Here is a 14,279-nt window from a genome sequence, read left to right as displayed (position 1 = left end):
TATATCACCCCAACAGACTCACAGGTGAAGCGTCGCCTCACCTGGAAAGACTGTTTGGGGCCCAAATGGTAGTGAGGGAGGAGGTGTAGGGACAGGTGTAGCGTTTGTTCCTCTTGCAAGGATAAGTGCCAGGAGGGAGATCAGTGGGGAGGGACCGATGGACAAGGGAGTTGCATAGGGAGCGATCCCTACGAGAATCAGAAAGCGGGGGGAGGGGGAGGAAAGATGTGCTTGGTGGTGGGATCCTGCTGGAGGTGGTGGGGTTACAGAGAATTATGTGCTGGATGTGAAGGCTGATGAGGTGGTAGGTGAGGACAAGAGGAAACCTATCTCTGGTGGGGTGGGTGGAGAATGGAGGGAGGGCAGACGTGTGAAATGCAGGTGAGGGCAGCGTTGATGGTGGAGGAAGGGAAACCCCTTTCTTTGAAGAAGGAGGACATCTCCTTAGTTCTGGAATGAAAAGCCTCAACCTGAGAGCAGATGTGGCGGAGATGGAGGAGCAATCAATTGCTCCTCTTACGACAATCCTTATTCATTCTCGATCCCTCTCCAATGATAGCACATCCTTTCTTAAAATAGAGACCCAAAACTGCTCACAGTCCTCTACGTGAGGCCTCACCACTGCCTTATAAAGCCTCAGCAGTACATCCCTGCTTTGATATTCTAGTCCACTCGAAATGAATGCTAACATTGCATTTGCCTTCCTCACCACCAACTCAACCTGCAAATTAACCTTTGGGGAATCCTGCATGAGGACTCCCAATTCCCTTTGCACCTCAGATATTAGAATTTTCTCCCCTGTTAGAAATTGTTCTATGCTTTTATTCCTTCTACCAAGGTGCATGACCATACACTTCCTGGCACTATTCCAGTTGCTACCTCTGTGCCCAGTCTCCTAATCTGTCCTTTTTGATACAATATGTATTCTTGGATGATAAGCTCCCAACTATAATCTTCTTGCAGTCATGACTCAGTAATGCCTTACCTGCCAATCTCTAACCGCACTACAAGATTATCTACCTTATTCGGTATACTGCATGCATTCAGGTATAAGACCTTCAGTCCTGTATCCATTGCCCTTTTCAATTTTGTCCCCATGTTACACTGGAACTCATTCCACTGACTTAAATTTTGCCCTGTCATCTGCCTATCCTTCCTGACAGTCACTAAACACTGCCTCTGCTTGTAAACCAATAGCCCTATCCTCAGCTTTATCATGCTGCTTCCCATCCCCCTGCCAAACTAGTATAAACCCTCCTCAACAGCTCTAGCAAACCTGCCCGCAAAGATACTGGCCCCTCTCGGATTCAGGTGTAACCTGTCCCTTTTATAAAGGGTCCGTTCCCTTTGTGATCCATGGGTCAACTCTTCCATGTAGTTATACTTTTCCTATCCTTCCAGTTCTTTCAATTCCACCACCGAGAGATCCAAATAGTCCTATTAAGTAAAGCATCAAGTCACTTGCACTTTACCCTGTCTCATGTATTCACAACATGGTTTCAACTCGAGGCTGGATGACTGCTTTGTGGAACACCTACATATGTTCAGTCCTGCGGGGCTGCCTCAGAAGTCCCTGTTGCCTCTTACATTAATCCCACATTCCGTTCCCATTCTGACTGATCTGTCTGTGACCTCTTGCACTGTTATAACCCAGTACGAATGCCAAAGGAACAGTATCTCATCTTCTGTCTGGACATGTTGTAGCCTTCCAGACTTGACATTGAATCACTTCACCTAACTTTTTTCACCCTCTCTATCAAAACTGGCCGTTTCTACTGTAGGTCATCTGTCACGTCATTGGCCAACTTTCTTTCTCCATTAGCACCTCCAGTCCTGCTGGGATATCCAACAGCTCTACATTTCACAACTTCTGCAATCCTCTGTGTTCTCATTCTCCAACTTCCTCCATTTCGTAATGTTCCTCTAACTACCTCCATTAATCCATCGACAGGTTGACCTCTACAATATATCTGCCGACTTCAATCCATCCTTCACCCACCCTTTCTGCAAGTTAATGTAAACTTGCTTTCTCTCTTCCCCAGTCCTGACAAGTGTCCTTGATCTGAAACATAACCCTGTTTCTCTTTCCACAAATTCTGCCTGACCTTTTGAAATTCAATGGATGCAGACCCAAAATGTGTAGCCTCTCCTGATGGGACAAAACTCATCTCAAGAATTAGCCTGTTGAATCTCTAAAGCTCCCAATGCTACTACTATATCCTTTATTAGGAAAGGAGGCCAAAACTGTACACAGTATTCTGAGTGTGAAGTTACCAAGATCCTTTACAACTGGAGTAAAATCTCACCATCCCTTTTGTAATGAAGAGCAATGTGCTGTTTGCCTATTTACCTACTGTTTGCATATTTAGCTCCTGTTGGACCTGCCTGCTAATTACTTCCATTAATGTTCCAGAACACCTGGGTCCCTCCGAACTTCACTCATATATAGTTTACATTTAGATAATATTTACCTTTTGATTGCACATGGAAATCATGACCTCACACTTGTACTCCGTTTGCTAGGTTTTTGCCCAATCACTCAGTCTATCTATGTCCCTCTGCAGAATCAGAATGTCCCCATCACAACATTCCCTAATGCCTACTTTTGTATCATCGGCAAACTTAGGAATCTTACATTTTCTTTCCTCCTTCAGGTCACTAATGTAAGTGCAGGCCAAGAACCAATCCTTACTGTACTCAAACCTTATAGCCTAACAAAAAAGGTCAGGTGATTCCAACTCCATTGTCTGTGACAGCCAATCTTCAATTCATACTAACATACCTTTTTCAATACCTTCTGCTCTTAATTTATGCACACATTTCTTCAGTGACTCTCGAGATAAAAGATCACATCTTCTAGCCACGAGGCAGACATCTGCATTCAACATTGAACTCACCCTTTTCAGATAACCAGCCTTTCCTATTTGTTGACTGGTTCTGCTGAAAGTTAATCCATCTGCAACATAACTCAGTCTTCCTCTCTCCTTGATCGGTGAGGAGTTTCCAGCATTCTCCAGTCGTCTGACACTGCCAGCAATACTCTACACTGCATCTCACAGTTCCAATGTTATACTTTTGTTAATTTGTTTTTCCATCTGCCCTTGTTCTTGTCTCTTTAATTAAATGCCCCCTGGAAGATCAACTATGATTAACTGTAAGCATTGACTCACCTCTTCAACCTTGGTTTTCACCTTATCTTTCCCTCTGGAGCAACTTAAAGCACATTTTTCTCGGTTTTCCGATCCTAATGAAGTCTTTGAGTAGAAATATTAACTTTGTTACTCGCTCTGCGGATGCTGCCTCATTCATTTAACAGCTCCCTGGATTACCAATGCCCTCACTCAGGGAAATGCAACTCTCCCATTCATTTTTGAAGCATTTTTCATGGTTGTAATAATAACAATAAAATGTTTCCAATTTTTATTAATGACAGGATACAATATATTATGTTAGTTTAATTATTAATTACAGTTAGGATCATTACTCAATGAAAAAGAGAGGTGACAGTGGATATCAGACCGCTGGAGAGGAAGTAATGGGGACAACAAAATGGCGGATGAAGTGAATAAGTACTTTGCATCAGTCTTCACTATGGAAAACACTAGCAGTATTATGCAAGTTCCTGGTGTCAGGGGGCAAGAAGTGTGTGAAGTTACCTTCACTAGAGAGAAGGTTCTTGGGAACCCGAAAGGTCTCACTGAAACCTATCGAATGGTGAAAGACATTGTTAGAGTGAATGTGGAGAGGATGTTTCCTGTGGTGGGAGAGTTTAAACCAGAGCACACCACCTCAGAGTAGAGGGGCGTCCTTTTAGAACGCAGTTGAGGAGGAATTTCTTTACCAGAGTGTGGTAAATCTGTGGAATTCTTTGCCACAGGCAGTTGTGGAAGCCAAGTCTTTACATAGAAACATAGAATACCTACAACACAATACAGGCCCTTTGGCCCATAAAGCTGTGCCGAACATGTCCTTACCTTAGAACTACCTAGTTTGGTTCCCACCCCCCAGCATTTCTAGTTTAAACTCTCCCCAACAGTCTTAGCAAACCTTCCTGCCAGGATACTGGTCCCCCTCAGATTCAAGTGCAACCCGTCCTTTTTGTACAGGTCAAACCTGCCCCAGAAGAGGTCCCAATGATCCAGAAATCTGAATCCCTGCCCCCTGCTCCAATCCCTCAGCCTCACATTTATCCTCCACCTCATTTCTGTTCCTATACTCACTATCATGTGGCACAGGTAGTAATCCCATGATTACTACCTTTGAGGTCCTGCTTCTCATATATTTACTTATATTTAAGGCTGTGGTTGATAAATTCTGTATTGGTCAGGGCATAAAGGGATACGGGGAGAAGACAAGAGATTGGGGCTGAGAGGAAAATTGGATCAGCCATGATGAAATGGCAGAGCAGACTTGTTGGGCCAAATGGCTTAATTCTGCCCCTATATCTTTTGGTCTTAAATGTAAGAATTATTACCAGTACAGCATTATGATATGGGTTACTATAGAGAACAGATTATAATGACTCATGGAGAAATGAGCTTACGGTCAGTTCTCAGCAACAGAACCCTTATGTAATCTAGGTTTAGCCTATTTTTATCGCTGATTTCCAACAACCGCATTTTCTTGCTTTTATTTATGAATCAGCTGCGCCAGTGTGTGGTAACAGGAAATTTCTAGAAGCTACAATGGAACAGCCGTTATAATGGGTGACTTCAATCTATATATAGATTGGGTGAACCAAATTGGTAAGGGTGCTGAGGAAGAGGATTTCTTGGAATGTATGCTAGATGGTTTTCTGAACCAACATGTCGAGGAACCAACTAGAGAGCAGGCCATTCTAGACTGGGTATTGAGCAATGAGGAAGGGTTAGTTAGCAGTCTTGTAGTGCGAGGCCCCTTGGGTAAGAGTGACCATAATATGGTGGAATTCTTCATTAAGATGGAGAACAAAGGTTCTGAACTTAAAGAAGGGTAACTTTGAAGGTATGAGACGTGAATTAGCTAAGATAGACTGGCAAATTATACTGAAAGGGTTGACGGTGGATATGCAATGGCAAGCATTTAAAGATCACATGGATGAACTACAACAATTGTTTATCCCAGTTTGGCAAAAGAATAAACCAGGGAAGATAGTGCACCCATGGCTGACAAGAGAAATTAAGGATGGTATCAATTCCAAAGAAGAAACATACTAATTAGCCAGAAAAAGCGGCACACCTGAGGACTGGGAGAAATTCAGAGTCCAGCAGAGGAGGACAAGGGGCTTAAATAGGAAAGGGAAAAAAGATTATGAGAGAAAGCTGGCAGGGAACATAAAAACTGACTGTAAAAGCTTTTATAGATATGTGAAAAGAAAAAGATTGGTTAAGACAAACGTAGGTCCCTTACAGTCAGAAACTGGTGAATTGATCATGGGGAACAAGGACATTGCAGACCAATTGAATAACTACTGTGGTTCTGTCTTCACTAAGGAGGACATAAATAATCTTCCAGAAGTAGTAGGGGGCCGAGGATCCAGTGAGATGGAGGAACTGAGGGAAATACATGTTAGTAGGGAAGTGGTGTTAGGTAAATTGAAGGGATTAAAGGCAGATAAATCCCCTGGGCCAGATGGTCTGCATCCCAGAGTGCTTAAGGAAGTAGCCCAAGAAATAGTGGATGCATTAGCGATAATTTTTCAAAACTCTTTAGATCCTGGATTAGTTCCTGAGGATTGGGGGGTGGCTAATGTAACCCCGCTTTTTAAAAAAGGAGGGAGAGAGAAACTGGGGAATTATAGACTGGTGAGCCTGACATCCGTGGTGGGGAAAATGCTAGAGTCAGTTATCAAAGATGTGATAACAGCACATTTGGAAAGCAGTGAAATCATCGGACAAAGTCAGCATGGATTTGTGAAAGGAAAATCATGTCTGACGAATCTCATAGAATTTTTTGAGGATGTAACTAGTAGAGTGGATAGGGGAGAACCAGTGGATGTGATATATTTGGATTTTCAAAAGGCTTTTGACAAGGTCCCACACAGGAGATTAGTGTGCAAACTTAAAGCGCATGGTATTGGGGGTAAGGTATTGATGTGGATAGAGAATTGGTTGGCAGACAGGAAGCAAAGAGTGGGAATAAACGGGACCTTTTCAGAATGGCTGGCAGTGACTAGTGGGGTACTGCAAGGCTCAGTGTTGGGACCCCAGTTGTTTACAATATATATTAATGACTTAAACGAGGGAATAAAATGCAGCATCTCCAAGTTTGCGGATGACACAATGCTGGGCGGCGGTGTTAGCTGTGAGGAGGATACTAAGAGGATGCAGGGTGACTTGGATAGGTTGGGTGAGTGGGCAAATTCATGGCAGATTAAATTTAATGTGGATAAATGTGAGGTTAGCCACTTTGGTGGCAAGAACAGGAAAACAGATTATTTTCTGAATGGTGGCCATTTAGGAAAAGGGGAGGTGCAACGAGACCTGGGTGTCATTATACACCAGTCATTGAAAGTGGGCATGCAGGTACAGCAGGCGGTGAAAAGGTGAATGGTATGCTGGCATTCATAGCAAGGTGATTCGAGTACAGGAGCAGGGAGGTACTACTGCAGTTGTACAAGGCCTTGGTGAGACCACACCTGGAGTATTGTGTGCAGTTTTGGTCCCCTAATCTGAGGAAAGACATTCTTGCCATAGAGGGGGTACAAAGAAGGTTCATCAGATTGATTCCTGGGATGGCAGGACTTTCATATGATGAAAGACTGGATCGGCTAGGCTTATACTCGCTGGAATTTAGAAGATTGAGGGGGGATCTTATTGAAACGTATAAAATTCTAAAGGGATTGGACAGGCTAGATGCAGGAAGATTGTTCCCGATGTTGGGGAAGTCTAGAATGAGGGGTCACAGTTTAAGGATAAAGGGGAAGCCTTTTAGGACCGAGATGAGGAAAAACTTCTTCACACAGAGAGTGGTGAATCTGTGAAATTCTCTGCCACAGGAAACAGTTGAGGCCAGTTCATTGGCTATATTTAAGAGGGAGTTAGATATGGCCCTTGTGGCTAAAGGGATCGGGGGGTATGGAGAGAAGGCAGGTACAGGGTTCTGAGTTGGCTGATCAGCCATGATCGTACTGAATGGCGGTGCAGGCTCAAGGGGCCGAATGGCCTACTCCTGCATCTATTTTCTGTGTTTCTATGTTTCTATAGAGTGACTAAATATTTTGAGAGTGTTCGGTGTTCAGGGAGAGTGCAGTCCAGGAGTTGTAAAAGGTTGGTCGTGCCTCATGAATTCAAATGATTCTCTCAAGAGTTTATTAAAGTGGTGGATAATGGAATGCCTATGTGCATTATTAGTATGGAATTCCAGATGTCGCTTGGTGAGGTCTGATATTCAGAGGTAGTCACCTAAAGTTGCGTGGAATTTAATACAATTGATTGAAACTGTTTAGTAAGCTGAGTGATAGGAGACCATGGAGTGGTTTCTGACCAGTGGTGTCTTGCTATTCTATAATCAGCTTTGTTGATAGAATCAAAAATCATGTGTCCAAGTTTGCTAGTGATAAAGAAAGGAAATATTGTCAAGCAACACAGATGTATGTGTGTTTTATATCCGAAAGAGGTGTGGAAGTATTAACTAAAGGCACAGAACTGTGACAGCTAGCATTTAATGCAGACAGGTTTGAGGCCAACCACTTTACAATGCTTTCTAAATGGTGAAAAACTAGAAGCAGTCAAGATCCAAATGGACTTTGGGGTGTTCATACTCATCAGTTGTTAAAATAGCAAGGGTAGACACTGGTGTCTGATAGCATAATGATCACAATACTGAGCCAACATTGAATGCCTGGAACATTAATGCAGAGGCACAAGTCCAAATCCTGCTGAGGTAACTGGAAAATTTAAATATCTAATTTAAGTAGATGTGGATTATAAAGGTTAGTAATCGTAACCATGATTTTACCAGGTTATTGTAAATACCTGTAGATCACCAATATCCTACATGGAAGGAGATCTCACTTGGATCATGTGACCCAGACTCACCAATAAGATTGAGTGTACTCTGACCTCTCATTCAAGAACTGAACCAAAAAATGTTGGCAATACCAGTCATATCCTATCAATAAATAGTTGAAAAATACCAAAGGATAATAGAATGGTGACCATGAGGAGGCTGGACTACATGTGGTGGAAGTTATGCTACTGCATTATAAAACCTTAGTTAGGTCACCCGGGTGCAATGTGAGCATTTCATAGGCCAATCAATGGAGACACATTTTATCTTTGGAGGCAGTGCAGTGCATCAGAAGTACACTTGGATTTCAAGGGGTAAATGTAAAAAGATGGATTACCCTTGAATTCATTCCCCAGAATTTAGAAAAATAAGTGTGATTGATTTAAGAAAGTAGTTGATAAGATCAGGAGAAAATGTGGGTGGGGGTTTGGGATTGGAGAACAATCTGGAGACCTGTCAAGGCCTCTTGGGAAACTTTGGAAATACACCCATATTCAAAGGCTGGGAGTGATTTGTTCCTCTTTTAAGGAAACTAGGTCAGTTTTAAATCTGAGTGAGTTTTAACTCTCGAGGCTTCTCCATGACCTAATTCAATACTTCCATCTATTGTGAACCGCAGGTAAACCACAGACTTATAGGTTGGGTGAAGCAAAAGCCATTTCTTCTTCCTTCATTATCTGGTTGGCCAGCACTTTGTTTTGGGAGGCTTATGAATAGTTTCACTAAATGGAGCTGGAGATCTGTTCTTCTCTCTCTCTCTGTAGGCAGTGATTGGAAACCTACCTCATGTCAAAACAGAGAGAAGCACCAAAAATCCTAGAGAAGTATAACCTCCAATACCCAGGAACATGAGAGTCCGTAGATTGAGCCCAGTTGCATCGTGGGTACAACCCTCCCCACCATCAAGGTCACCTTAAAGAGGTGGTGCCTCACATCCATCTCTAAGGATCTTCAACATCCAGGACACACCCTCTTCTCATTGCAAGGAGATACAGACATGAATGCCCGCTCTCAATGAGTCAGAAACAGCTTCTTCCACTCTGCCAACAGATTTCTGAATGGCTCACGAAACCATGCAGGTCGATAGGGAAAATCAGGTTGGAGTTGCATCTCAAGAGAGTAAGTTTATTGAATGTCTATGAGATGGCTTTTTAGAACAGTTTGTCACTGAGCATAGTAGGGGATCAGCTATACTGGTTTGGGTACTAGGTAATGAACCAGAAGTGATTAGGGAGCTTATTGTAAAGGAACACTTAGGAGGCAGTGATCGCAATGTGAGTGAGTTCAACTTGAAATTTGATAGGGAGAAAGTAAAGTCTGACATAGTGGTATTTCAGTGGAGTAAAGGAAATTACAGTGGTATTAAAGAGGAGTTGGCTAAAGTAAATTAGAAGGAGATGCTGATGGGAATGACAGCAGAGTAGCAACGGCATGCGTTTCTGGGAAAATTGAGGAAGGTGCAGGATAGATGAATTCCAAAAAACAAAGAAATATTCAAATAGCAAAATAGTACAACTGTGGCTGACAAGGGAAGTCAAAGCTAATGTAAAAGCAAAAGAGAGAACATACAACAAAGCAAAAACTAGTGGGAAGACATAAGATTGGGAAGCTTTTAAAGCCATACAGAGAACAACTAAAAGAATCATTAGGAGAGAAAAGATGAAATATGAAAGCAAGCTAGCAAACAATGTCAAAATGGATAGAAAAGGCTTTTTCAAGTATATAAAAAATAAAGAGAGATGAAAGAGGATATAGGACTGCTAGAAAATGAGGCTGGAGAAGTAATAACAGGGGCCAGGGAGATGGCGGATGAACTAAGTGAGTATTTTGCATTAGTCTTCACTGTGGAAAACACTAACAGTGTGCCAGATGTTGAAGGGTGTGAGGGAAGAGAAGTGAGTAAGGTTTCTATTACAAGGGAGAAGGTGCTCCAAAAACCTGAAAGGCCTAAGAGTACATCAGTCACCCAAGCCAGATGAACTGCACCCTAGGGTTCTGAAAGAGGTAGTGGTAGAGACTGAGGAGGCATTAGTAACGATCTTTCAAAAATCATTGGACTCTGGCATGGTGCCACAGGACTGGAAAATTGCAATGTCACTTCACTCTTTAAGAAAGTAGGAAGACACCAGAAAGGAAATTATAGACGAGTGAGCCTCACCTCAGTGGTTGGGAGATGTTGGAATCAATTGTTAAGGATGAAGTTATGGAGTACTTGGAGACAGAGGACAAGATAGGACAAAGTCAGCATGGTTTCCTTAAGGGAAAATCTTGCCTGACGAACCTGTTGGAATTCTTTGAGATTACATATGGGGAAGATAAAGGAGAGGCAGTGGATGTTGTATAATTGGACTAACAGAAAGCCTTTGGCAAGGTGCCACACATGAGGCTGCTTACCAAGTTAAAAGCCTATGGTAATACAGGAAAGTTAGTGGCATGGTTAGCGCATTGGCTGATTGGTAGGAGCCAGTGAGTGGGAATAAAAGAATTCTTGTCTGGTTGGCTGCCAGTGACTATTGGTGTTCCACAGGAGTCAGTATTGGGACCACTTCTTTTTATGCTGAATATCAATGATTTAGGTGATGGAATAGATGGCTTTGTTGCCAAGTTTGCAGATGATATGAAGATTAGCGGAGGGGTAAGTAATGTTGAGGAAACAGGTAGGCTGCAAAAGGACTTAGACAGATTAGCAGAATGGGCAAGAGTGTGGCAAATGAAATATAATGTTGGAAATTGTATGGTCATGCACTTTGGTAGTGGAAATAAATGTGCAGACTATTTTCTAAATTGAGGTGCAAAGGTTAACTTGCAGGTAGAGTTGGTGGTGAGGAAGCATTCACTTCAAGAGTTCTAGAATACAAGAGCAGCGGGATGTGATGCTGAGGCTTTATAAGGCATTAGCGAGGCCTCACCGTGAACAGTTCTGGGCTCCTCATCTAAGAAAAGATGTGCTGGCATTGGAGAGGGTTCAATGGAGGTTCACAAGGATGATTCAGGGAATAAAAGGGTTATCATATGAGGAATGTTTGATAGCTGTGGGTCTGTACTCACTGGAATTTAGAAGGATGGGGGGGGATCTCATTGAAACCTTTCAAATGTTGAAAGGCCTAGACAGGATAGCTGTGGAAAGAATGTTTCCCATGGTGGGGTACAGCGTCAGGATAGAGGTCATCCATTTAAAACAGAGATGTGGAGAATTTTCATTAGCCAGAGGTTGGTGAAACTGTGGAATTTGTTGACACAGGCAGCTGTGGAGGCCAGGTCATTGGGTGTATTTAAGGCAGAGCTTGATAGGTTCTTGATTGGACATGGCAACAAAGGTTACGGGGAGAAGGCCGGGGAGTGGGGCTGAGGAGGGAAGAAAAGGATCAGCCATGATTGAATGGCAGAGCAGATTCGATGGGCCAACTGGCCTAATTCTGCTCCTATGTCTCATGGTCTAAACCACGAATGTGATACCTAGTTAACACACACAAAATACCGGAGAAACTCAGCAGGCCAGGCAGCATCTTTGGAAAAAAGTATTGATAATGTTTCAGGCCGAGACCCTTCTGCAGGACTGGAGAAAAAAAGCTGAGGAGTAGGGGGGAGGAGAGGTGGGGGGAGGGGAAAGAGAAACACAAGGCAATAAGTGAAACTTGGAGGGGGAGGGATGAAGCAAAGAGTTAGGAAGTTGATTGGTGAAAGAGATAGAAGGCCATGGAAGAAAGAAGAGGGGGGGGAGGGAGGAGCACCAGAGGGAGGTGATGGGCAGGCAAGGACATAACATGAGAGAGGGACAAGGGAATGGGAAATGGTGAAGGGGGGTGGGGTGGTGGAGGCATTACCAGAAGTTAGAGAAATCAGTGCTTGTGCCATCAGGTTGGAGGCTACCCAAACGGCCATGGATGGACATATCGAAATTGGAATGGGAAGCGGAATTAAAATGGGTTGCCGCTGGGAGATTCTGCTTGTTCTGGCGGACGGAGTGTAGATGCTCACCGAAGTAGTCTTCCAATCTACAAGAGGCCACACCGGGAGTACCACACGCAGTATATGACCCTAACAGATTCACAAGTGAAGTGTCACCTCACCTGGAAGGTCTGTTTGGGGCCCTAGTTATTCCTTTTCTCTGCACTATTTATTTACTTTTTGTTTTTTTTTTAGCAATTTTGTCCCATTGCACTCTACTGCTGCTGCAAAATAACAAATTTCTTGTCACGTCAGTGCAAATAAATCTGATTCAAATTTGTATTCGGAAGTTTTGTTGAACTGGCCAAACAGAATGCTACCCTCTCTTCTAACTGTAACCATATCTCTCAGCAGAAACATTCGGGAGAATTAATTTCAGGATACTTAGAGATCCATTGGGCACCTTTAGTCTCACAAACAGGAGGATCTGTGGAGAAGGAGCACAGGATGGTTCGGAAACAAGAGATGTTTGCAAGCTGGGACATGACATGGAATAGTGAATACAGGAAGGAAGCAGCAAATTGAGAAAGAAACATATTATTGTTTATATAGATATAGATTTAGCTATTCTGTAATTCCCAGATGTTCTGTAATTCACAGAATTATATTCTGATGGTGGGAATCCATTGTTGAAGTACATACAGTTGCAAGAAAAAGTTTGTGAACCCTTTACAATTACCTGGTTTTCTGCATTAATTACTAATAAAATGTCATCTGATCTTCATCTAAGTCACAATAATGGACAAACACAATCTGTCTAAACTAATAACACACAAACAATTGTACTTTTCATGTCTTTATTGAATACGTTGTTTAATCATTTGTAGACCAGACTGGAAAAAGTATGTGAACCTCCTTTAACAGCAATAACTTCCACCGAAGATTTCCTGCAGCTGCTGATCAGACTGGCACAATGGTGAGGATGAATTTTAGACCATTCCTCCATACAAAACTGTTTCAGTTCGTCAATATTTCTGGGATACCTTGCATGAACAGCCCTCTTCAGGACATGCCACAGTAACTTAATTGGGTTAAGGTCTGGATTCTGACTTGACCATGCCAAAACCATTCTTTTATTGATTTACTCTTGTTTCAGATCATTGCCTTCTTGCATCATTCAACTTTTATTAAGCTTCAAGTGACGCTATAAAATGTCTTGATACAATTTAGAGTTCATTGTTGTCTCAGCGATTGCAAGCATCTAGGCCTTGAGGCAGCAAGGAAGCCCCAAACCATGATGGTTGCTCCACCATGCTTCATGGTTGGGATGAGATTTGCTTTTGGTATGCTGTGCCCTTTCCTCCTACAAACACAGTGATGTGCAATGTTCTAATCTGTCCACAGAACATTGACCCTGAAGCATTGTGGAACATCCAGGTGGTCTTTTGCAAACTTGAGGCATGCAGCAATTTTTTTTTGGACAGCAGTGTTTTCCTTCATTGTGTCCTTCCATAAACACCATTCTTGTTTAGAGTTTTTCTTATAATTGACACACAAACAGATATTTTAGCAAGTTCTAGAGATTTCTGCAGGTCTTCTGCTGGAACCCGTGGTTCTTTTTCACCTCCTTCAGCATTGCATGTTGTGCTCTTGGTGTGATCCTTGCAGGACGTCCACTCCTAGGGAGAGTAGCAACAGCACTGAGTTCCCTCCATTTGAGGACTATTTTTCTTACTGTGGACTGTTGAACACTCAGGTCTTTACAAATGCTTTTGTGGTCTATTCCAGCTTCATGCATCTCCACAATTCTTCTGAGGTCCTCTGAAAGTTGTTTTGATCAAGGCACTGTGTATATAAACAGATCTTTCTTGAGAAGAGCAGGCTCTGTCAGTAACCTGACTTCATGTGTCTTTTTTTTATAGGGCAGGGCACCTCTACAACTCACACCTGACTCCAAATAACTTTTGTAGAAGGCATTACCCCAGAGGTTCACAAACTTTTTTGAACCCACACTGTGATTGTTTAAATGGTGTGCTCAGTATCTGCAAGAAGTACAATGGTTTGTATGTTATTAGTTTAGACAAATTGTGTTTCTCTATTATTGTGACTTAGATTAGACCACATCTTATGAGTAATTAATGCAGAAAACCAGCTAATTGCAAAGGGTTCACAAACTTTTTCTTGCAACTGTAACTCTGGCAGGAAATCTCACATCAGATTTAAAAGGTATGACATACATTGAGTTGGTTCAGGCCATTTATATGTAAAATGAGCAATTGCCACTGTTTTAACCTCATGTCAGAAGTGTAGGGACATGAATATAAAGTTCCATTGAAAGCTAATTACAGTCATTTTCAGGAGCTGTTGACACACTAAACAAATGGTAGATGGGAATTTCGATT

This window comes from Mobula birostris, chromosome 11 (genome assembly GCF_030028105.1).
Source record: "Mobula birostris isolate sMobBir1 chromosome 11, sMobBir1.hap1, whole genome shotgun sequence".
Taxonomy (NCBI): domain Eukaryota; kingdom Metazoa; phylum Chordata; class Chondrichthyes; order Myliobatiformes; family Myliobatidae; genus Mobula; species Mobula birostris.
The sequence above is the reverse complement of the archived record's forward strand: the minus strand, read 5'-3'. Positions refer to the sequence as shown.